The sequence below is a fragment of the Mya arenaria genome, chromosome 6 (assembly GCF_026914265.1).
Source record: "Mya arenaria isolate MELC-2E11 chromosome 6, ASM2691426v1".
NCBI classification, from domain to species: Eukaryota; Metazoa; Mollusca; class Bivalvia; order Myida; family Myidae; genus Mya; species Mya arenaria.
Window position 1 is genome coordinate 30106979 of NC_069127.1, and position 10830 is coordinate 30117808.

The 10830-nt window shown below is 34.3% G+C and overlaps 1 pseudogene; it reads left to right on the forward strand.

Annotated features, from left to right (window-relative positions):
• LOC128237693 (copine-9-like) overlaps positions 1–10623 on the forward strand; it is a 33321-nt pseudogene extending 22698 nt beyond the window's left edge.
• The last annotated feature ends 207 nt before the right edge of the window (positions 10624–10830 follow it).

Genomic DNA, 10830 nt, shown 5'->3' on the forward strand with positions numbered 1-10830 from the left:
AAGTTATTTCCGAGTGATCGAGGGTTGGGCATGTGACCTTATATGGTCATACTCTCCCGCATTTTGTCCAAGCTGTATGCAAAGTATGTTTACGTAAGTCTCGTTTAGTTTCAGTTTTCCCTCCTTCTCTGGTCGTGGTCACATGATATTTTCAGGAGGATGATCTGTATGGCAGGGCGCACCTAATATTATGTCTCGACTTACGTAGTTAACATTTTGTGTCCATGTAGGCCAATCGGCATCACTTGAAGCGATTGCATAGTGATACAAGCCAGTATAGACATGCTCATGCTCGAGAGTCTCAATGTTCACGTTTTGTGAACATGCTTCTGCTGCTGTACGGGTGCGTTTTACATAGTTGAATCGAACAACGAAGCATATCACCAGTATTAGCAATGACGCCGAGGGAATAAGTATTGTGATAGGCGTGACAGTATCGTGTTCCACATTCAGTTCATTTTGTTCCCTTAAACTCGTATTCTGAAAACGAAATCTGTTGTTATTTTGACAATGGTCAGGTTCAAGCTTAACTGTACAACCACGTTTGTAGAGAGAGACGCAAGTCATTCGTGAAATGTCAAATGTAAACGAAACGTTGTCGACAATTCTGAATGTTCTCATGCTGCTCAAATAGAATCTTTCAGAGTAATTTGTTAAATATGTGTCCATGGTCCCGTAGATTATTGGTGCCATTTCCGCAGAATATGCTAGGCATGTCTCGTAAATATCGTCTTTGAACATCTTCCTGTTTATAATGCAAAGGTTAGGTCCAATAGAATCTAATGTGTCATAATAATTAAAACACTTAGGTTGTACTGCTTCGAAACATTGCTTTTTATTACAAGAACACAATCCTTGATGTTTTCCTGAACATTTGGCGGTTTCATATATCCTCGAATTATTTCGGATGACTGATGTTACACATGCATATGTTTCCCTCTGAACAGTTATATCAGTTAATTTAAAGACGAATGCAATAGTAGAACTATTCAATTTTAATTCCTTTTGACAGCTTGACTTTCTAAACAAGTGTTTACTGTTCATACAATAGCACTCCTCATTCTGTATTCCCACTTATGTTATCTTAGACTGCTTTCTTGAACACACATTGGTGCATTCGTAAAGATTATTAGTACTGTTCACTCTTTTTTTTAGAACTTTTAGGTAGGTACTTAGAACAGCCAAACGGAGCAATATAAACTCCAAATTCCGCTCTGTAATGGGTCCATAGTGATTCGCCATCATCAAGCTCCAAGCTTTTAGCGATAGCACAATTTTCTACTTGATGTTGTCCAGATGGCAATGAATTGATAATATCCCGAGGAGCAAATCCACCAGACTTTCTACATGTTTCCAAGGCGTGCGCAAAATTTCCATGGGTTGCATTTTGTGCTTCTCCAGTATAAATACAATTAATTATTAGCTGGACTATTATCAAGCTACTTAGAATCATGACTTCAAACCTGCGTTTCCCTTGTTTGGATTGCTAACATATATCCATAGTGTTCTCTATTCCCACGTTGGTGTGTGTTTACATTTATATTAAATTTATAAACACGCAATTCCATAAAAGGAATTAAACTGATTGTAAAATGTTATTTCAGATGTAATTATAAACGACGCAAAGGGATAAAGCCGGGATTTAAATTGTCCTATTATTACGCAAACAATTAAGTTATGTCGCAACTGAAAACATGATAAATTTATTGTATATACTGGCATTGGATGGGAAATGAATACTGTTTGATTAAATTTTTATTCAAATTTGTGATTATCTGTACATTTAAGCCGAAATTAGTTTTCTTTATACCGCCATCAAATATGAATCAAACAACTGAGTCGACTTTATAATTTTTGGGTTATGACTCAAATACTCATTTTGCTCTAAGATTAATTATCTAATAGAATAGCGAGCATTTATGTTAATAAATATTTTACATGGGAAAACTCTCAAACGCATAAAACATGTATAATTTTAAATTGTGTATACATTTAATTTAACTAAAAGCGTTGTGGTTTAGATTAAGAACTGATATATTGAAGTATTTAAGTGATACTGGGGTATGCATGCTTAAAAAAAATAGGCATTAGTTGTAGGTAACTAAATAAAGAAGTGGCCTTCATCTTTTTACAACCGACCCCGAATCCTGGTTATATGATCTTCCGATATACATCGTTTAATCACTGCACATAAGTTTACATCTTCTAAAAAAGAATGACATTTGCGTTTTCATAACTAACACATATCTTTAGCAACAACGATATTTACACGTTAAACCCCTCTATGTATGTGAAAACTTTATATACTTTAGCCTCGTTTAGTTGTTCCCCCCCCCCCGATGGTGATGGTCACATACTATTTTCAGGAGAACGATCTGAATGGTCGGGCTCGCCTAATATTATGTCTTGACTTACGTAGTTAACATTTTGTATCCATGTAGGCCCATCCGCATCACTTGAAGCGATTGCATAGTGATACAAGCCAGTATAGACATGCTCGTGCTCGAGAGTCTCAATGTTCACGTTTTGTGAACATGCTTCTGCAGTTGAACGGGTGCGTTTCACATACTTGAATCGAACAACGAAGCATATTACCAGTAATAGCAATGACACCGAAAGAATAAGAATTGTGATAAGCGTGATGGTATCGTTAGGCAACGTTAGTTCATTTTGTTCTCTTGAAATATTTGTATGCTGACATCGAAATTTGTTAATATTTTGACATCGGTCAGGTTCAAGCATAACTGTACATCCACGTTTGTTAAGAGAAACACAAGACATTGTTAACTTGTCAAATGTAAACTTGGCATTGTCGACTAATTTAAATGTTCTCACGCTGCTCAAATAGAAACTTTCAGAGTAATTTGTCAAATACTTATCCATGCCATGGTAAATTACGGGTGGCATTTGCCCAGAATATGTTCGGCATTTCTCATCAATATCGTCTTTGAACATAGTTCTGTTTAGAATGCAAAGGTTTAGTCCAATAGAATCTAATGTGTCATAATTATTTAAACAATTCGCTTGTGCTTCTTCGAAACAATATTTTATATCACAAGTACACAATCCGTAATGTTTTCCTGAACATTTGGCGGTTTCATAAATCCTCGAATTATTCTGGATGACTGATGTTACACATGCATATGTTTCCCTCTGAACAGTTATATCAGTTAATTTATAACGAATGCAATAGTAGAACTATTCAATTTTGATTCGATTTGGCAGCTTAATACTGTTGACAAGACTTGATCGTTCATACAGTAGCACTCCTCATTCTGGATTCCAACATAAGTTATCTTACTAGTAGATTCTTTTCTTGAACATACTTTGGAACATTCGTAAAGTATATCAGTACTGTTCACGCTTTCTTTAAAATGTGTAGGTATTTTCTCAGAACAGCCAAATGGAGCAATATAAGCGCCGAGTTCCGCTCTGTAATGTGTCCATAGTGATTCGCCATCATCAAGCGCCAAGCTTTTAGCAACAGAACAATTTTCTACTTGATGTTGTCCAAACGGCATTAATTTCATAATATCCCGAGGAGCAAATCCACCAGACTTTCTACATGAATCCAAGGCATACGAAATGTTTCCATGGGTTTCTTTGTATGCTTCTCCAGTATCAATAAAACTAATTATTAGCTTGACTATTATCAAGCCACTAAGGTTCATGACTTCAAACTTGAAATATGTCGTTTAAGCCTGTTGCAGTTAAATGTTATTAATTCTTTGTCGAGAGTATTTGTATATGTGACACATATGTTCCTGACATGTCTGTGTCACGTGCTTCCTTATTGTTATAGTTTACATGTATCTCTAGTGTACATATGTCTCCATTCATTTGTGCGTGTTTTCTTTGTTATATTTTCAGTCTATTATCAAGTATTTCCCTCACTTTTTAAACTGATTGGAAATATTTCATATAAACGTTATTAAAAACGCAGCGAGGCGATAAAAAGGGATTTTAATTCCTGGTCCCAGTATCATGCAAATACTTATGTTATATATCAACTGAAAGCTTTATCAAAGTAATGTTTGTAATGGAAAAGGAAGGGAAATATACATACTGGTGGTTTCAAATCATTGTTAAAATTTGTATTTATCAGTACTCTAAACTAAACACCAGTATAAGCAACGAAGTTAATGAAATAAATATTATTATTTGCGTGATAGTATCGTTCTTTACATTCAGTTCATTTTGTTGTTTTAAACTCGTACTATGAAAACGAAATTTGTTATTATTTTGACATTGGTCAGGTTCAAGCATAATTGTACATCCACGTTTTTAAAGAGATACACAAGTCATTCTTGAATTCTCAAACGTAAACGTGACATTGTCGACAATGTTGTATGTTCTCATGCTGCTCAAATAGAACCCTTCATTATCGTTAATTACTTATCCATGCAATAGTATTATTGATGCCATATGTGCAGAATATGCTGAGTATTTCTGGTCAATATAGTCTTTGAACACATTTCTGTTTAGAATGCAACAGTTTTGTCCTGTAGAAAAGGAATCTTTCACATTTAAACAATGCCATTGTTCTGCTTCGAAACCATGTTTTTTAATATCATTACATAAACTTTGGTAATCTGAGCATTTGGTGACGTCATCAATCCTTCGTTCTACGATCAAAAAGATTAAATGAGTTTGTATAATTTAGATATCCTGTCCGTATTTCAGAATTTTGCATGTTGTGGTACAACTTAAAAAACTTGTTAATGTTAGCATTTAATCAGATGCAAATGTGAATTACAAATTGAGAAAACGAGGAGTTTCGCTTTCACTATGACAAACGCAAATTAGATTTACAAGCCAAATAGACGTTCATTCATCCAATTTTGATATAATTTGCACACAAAAACAATTATATTAACCAAAACCTTCATGCTATCTTATGTGAAATACACAAATAGAATTGTTATTTATCAAATATATTCTGTTGGCAATATCATAGACATTTAAAGGGAAAATCAACAACAAAGAAACAAAGTATATATTTGCAACGTAACACTGGTATTTTAAAACTGATGCACTTGATGCAATAACGCAACATAAATGGCAACGTATCTGTGATCTAAATTTAAATTTTCAGGAAAGTACTATTTATTGCAAATGCACAGAAAATACTGTATTGGTTTTTTTTACATCAGTTAATACACGTCCATATGTCATACACATTAGTACAAACGCACATAAGTGCATACATGTGCATATTTATACACATCATTGCACCCACGTTCATGTGTTTTACACATTAGTTCAGTAGAAATACATTCATTTGCAATACACATCACAACATAAACATACATGTGTTTAACACGTCAGTGCATACACGTATAATTTTGTCTTAATCTTTAAAAATGTTCAAAATAATTAAAAATGGAAATTAATGACTTCTTTCCTTTTCTCGAACGTAATCCCGCTGCCGTCTTTGAAAGCTGAAAGTTCCAGTTGTATCGTAATCATGGGCAATAAAAATATTCTTCATTCCTCATTCCTCATTCCTTATTCGGAAAAGGAAGAAGGAATACGTATTAAACTTATCACCCATATTTGTTTGTTGGTTGCTATTTATAGAATGTTATTTCAGAGTAGTAGTGTATGGTCGTGTACCCGGGGGCAGAGTAGGAAATGGCGGGTACCCGGGTATTATGTTAGATCCCGATTCATTACCAGTACAGCAGTGCCATCAAAGTTTTGTTTTTGGGTGTGTTTTATATAAGCCTTATCGCATTCTGCTTTCTGACGTTATTTATTAAGGTGTTTCCACTCCGTGTTCTTTTTCACAGATGACGTTCTTCCACTTTTGTAACTGAGCTCCGAGAACAAAGACGGCGTTTCGGCTTTAATAGGACAAAAAAAAGAAAAATCAAACTGATACACTTTTGAAATTGACGATCGGTTACCATATTCCAACATATCTTACCGTCTATGTTCTGTACCTTTTTATTTTGTTAGAGGCAGCACCATGTTTTTCGAAGCTATATTTTGAACCCTGCTATCTCAACTTTGTCATCGTAGGGTGCAGATTCCTCAACCTGCGTTGCGTCATTCCGAAATCGCTGGTCTGTTATGGCTGTGATGTACATATCATTCCGAGAAGTCCCGTTGTTGTATCCTGGTCGGTTTTGTAAACGACGTTTGTATATTAACCAGACCATGAGCAGTGCTTTTGAAAGCACAAAAACTTCCGAGCATAACTGAAGAATTTAAAGATAATGGTATGCCCGAGTCAATTGGTAGAAGAGTTCCATTATACAGCCAGCAATATTGATAGTGTTCAAGGAATGTAGCCTCGTCGTATTGTACACAAAATGTTCCATTTGCAAGCATAGTTGTACACTCGTTACGTTTTTGTGCATCGATTTTATAGATGAAAATACAGATTCATACCCATACACTAGTAATGTCTTATTTGAATCTAGTTCACATACATGTCATAAGAGGCTCGATAATGAGGAAGTTGGTACTCAAATGAATTGTTGGTGGTGCCCTCTCTCTCTCTCTCTCTCTCTTCTTTAAAAGGATTGTTATTGCAGCATAATTTTATTAGACTCCTACAAATAACTTATATTTCTAAAGCAAGCAATATTTCTCATTTCGGTAATTTCAAAATTCAAATTATCCTTTTCGAACGTAGAATTTATTTAAGATATCAAAATAAATCATCATTTACTAGATATATGTTCTATAAGGATTCTGTTTAAAAATGAAAGCAAACTTTGAAAGCATAATATGGAATTATTGAGAGTGTTTTTAATAGTGTATTATTGAAATTCTGATACTTAACTATCATTTCATTTTTATGATGTAGAATGAGCAGTCAACGTGTGCACAACATATTGATGCTCCTTAAAACAAGACGGCTCAAATGGTCCTAAAATGATCACCTGATTAAAATAACCAACGAGTCAGTGGTGTTTACCGATTCAATTGATGATTGATCAGGAGGTTGCAAAGAGAAATCACAGTTATTGAAGAGAAGTAATACCTTACAAGGGACAATAGATGTAATGGCAATGAAAGCCGACTGTTGCTATGGAATTCTTTGGTTGCTCAGGAAGTCATTGGTTTCTGTGGATGTAGGAAGTTGCTATTTTGCTATTTGAAACTTTTGAATGCTTGGTAATCATCTTGTTGCTTCGTAAGTCATTGTTATTTAAGGACGTTATTGGTTGAAATGAAAGTATGAAGTTGCTCATGTTGTAGCTAAAAATGTCATTGTATTGATGAGAAAGTCACAGGTTGCTAAGAAAGGCATAGGGCATGTAAGTCACGTCATGTGACCTCCGAGAATTAACGAGAGTTTGCACTTCCGGGTACAAACAATCTACAACATGGCGCTATCAATTTTGTACTGGTCGAATTACGTCGACGGTTATGTGAAGCTTACAAGAAAAAGTGAAGCAGCGGTAGAAAGCGGGAGAGTATTACGATTTTCCATCGATGAACTGAGAGTGATACAGGCAAATGTTCAGGCATCCATGAGAGATACGTCGTATTCTGTCCAGGTAAAAAAACATCATTTTGTGTATTACGCATTACTGTACAGTCAACAAAAATCGATTCAATCCGGTTCATAGTACCTGCTGGCTTGGTTAATATCCCGGAACTGTTACTTTCAAACAAAAATGTGTGGAGAACTACGTTTTAAATAATAACAAGTATTTATTGATGACTATAGTGATGTATTACATATCTTCTCTTCTGTCCATCTTAGGGTTGAAAACGTTGAGTTTGTGGGTGACGTACACCTGTCCATTCATGTATATATATGATTACCCTTATGCATCTAAAATATTGTGTATTTATCAAATATTTACTTTTTTATTGTTCATCGACATATTTAAATATAGATGAAAACATATTTGACAGATGACAGACAAAACCACAGGGGGCAGAAGCAAACTATTTGTAAGCTTTCCTATCCAATATGTATATATAGAGAGTAAATGTATATAATCTCGCCCTCCCTCACTCTCTCTCACTCTCTCTCTCTCTCTCTCTCTAATGTATAAAAATTTATATACATATATATATATATATATATATATATATATATATAAACAAAAACATGATAATTATTGTCGATTGAAGCAATCTCATATTCTGTAAAGCTGTTATTTAGAACAAGACCAATTTGCTAGCGCCGGCAAGGCTGTATAATTATTCCCTTGAATATACTGTATCGGTACACCGGTCGGTTAACGGGTCATATAATGCAAACAATTACCGCGTGAATTGACACCTAGTGTGGTACGGGCCCGGTAATATTCATGCGTTTCCCAAATTGTATTATGCTCAGGAAGAGCGGGTGACAAGTTACATTAAATATTCACGAGTGAATGACAAAGCAATAATGTAGAAGAAGGAGCAAAATCTCCAATGTATCATCAAGTTGAAAAATAGGTAAGGAACGCTTTCAGTTAAAATTGATGTACAAATTCACGCCATTAAACTCATGCATTATTGACAACGTAACATAGCGTTTAAATAAATAGTTCCTATCTCATTATTGTCACATCGCCGGTTCTCATGTTATTGCATCGTTTAATTCGTTAAAACATACGTTTTTCAACTATTACATACATACGTATTCCTCTGCTAGCAAATGTTACAGTAAATGACAATTTGCAGTGTTGCGTCCGGAATTGGAAATCATACTTGAGACTGTTCGTTGTTATCATTGGCACTATACGTGAAAATTGATTAAAATTGATTTGGTAACTCGATCTAAATGATTAATAAATGCCAGTGAATACAGTGTTAAGTTATAGTTACTTCACCCACAACCCGACTAAAGGAAATCATAAACGCGGGTTTCAGTGCGAGTGTATTATATTAATAACGAAGGTAGGGGTGACGTCACTGTTTTGTATCATGCTGACAAAGTTCAATAACAAACATGCGATATAAGTGAATAACGCTGCAATTTATCCGAATGCGAGTTACTGAACGATATAGCTCGGCATACTTATTATCGTTCCAATAACAAAATCGTGCACAATCTAGTATATGTTAGAATTACAGCTATATAAGTCTCATTTTGTTTAGTAATACCACTTAAACAACAAACAAAGATTTGCAGTTTTGTGTTTTAAGACACAACTAAGGCATTTTTTGGATAAAGCCTTAAAATTAACCAAGATCCTTTAAAAAAGACGACCATGAATTTCAAACAATCACAAACCACACGAAAAATGTGGGTTCGAACATAATCAAGTGCTATGGTGTAAATAATGCATACCGATTGTGATCGAAAGTACATAATGAAGAAAAAAGTACATAATGCTTGACTATTATTTTCCTCCTCTATGCATCACAAGCCGTACTGACTGATAAAAGAGTTTATCTTATAAATACTCTATTTATAGAGCAAATTAAGGACTTATAATAAGACTTAATTTAAAGAAGCACAGTATAATTTTGATATAATGTGACCCATATAATGTTGGTATAATGTGACCCATATAATGTTGGTATAATGTGACCCATATAATGTTGGTATAATGTGACCCATATAATGTTGGTATATTGTGATCCACATAATGTTGGTATAATGTGACCCATATAATGTTGGTATAATGTGACCCATATAATGTTGGTATATTGTGATCCATATAATGTTGGCATCGTTTACAAGGGTAATGCTCGATGACTACTAATACATTAATGACCGCAAAATCATCATAGATAAAAGTAGCTGAAGTAAGAGGTTTTTTTATCTTTATTCGAACCGACATAGTACTTGAGATTGACTTGATTGCGTTCTTATCAGGCACGAATGCTTTATTTATTTTAATGTTTTAACATATTATTCTGTATACTTTCCCCTTTCGTACGCATTTCGTTTCATTTTAAGCCTTTAATGTCTTTTAATCCGTTTCATTATATCATTTATATCATAGTAAAACATATAATGTTGCAATCTGACGTTCGATATTTCTTAAAATACATATAATAATCTAACCCAAATTATTCTTCAGGAATATTGATAAGACTTCAGAGACGAAGTATAGTGTTGATGCTGCAATTTTATTGATACTTTTGTTTCAAATGTTTTTTTGTTCATAACATAGGAATTCTCTAAAGGAAGCGATGCAAACAATAACTAAGACTTTTTTTCAAAATAAAAATGTTTGTGTCTGAATCAATGTTGTGTATAAATTCTAAGGAACAAGCTAACAAATAACGCCCACCTGTAATTTAAATGCTAGGGACAAGACAATATTTTACGAAGGAAAACAGATCAGTTTAAAATTTGACTCTGAATTAGTATTCTTCTAAAAGATAAATATGTAATACTTCAGACATTTCTCTAAATATAAAGAGTTTTCTAACAATCTCAAAAGGTATATTTTTAAATGCCTGCCTAGTATCAGATTATTATCATAGCTACAATTGTTTTTGAGAAGTATTTATGCTTCCACATTTGTAAAATATGCTGAGTGCTTCTTATTTCTGGTGTCACTCATGCAGGCTGAAGGAGTCTCATGATATGTCATTTGGTATTCATTGATTTTAAAGGAGCTGTTGAAAAAACAAGCCAGCTCATGCCTGCTGAAGAAGTCTCATGATATGCCATTTGGCTGGGTTGTTGAAAGGAAAAAGTTCCAATGATTTTCTGTAGCATACAAAGGCCACATCAATCAAGTTCTCCAGTTCAAAGCAGTGACCAAGTACATGGAGAGCTGTCTCTATATGACCGCACCCTCTACTCTCAACACTTACATAGTTGTATAACTTGTCTAGTGCTTCACGTTTTTTTACTTGTTTTCCCATCTGTCTAAATGTGAGATATTGCAGGTAGTACAGGAAGGGCCCTGA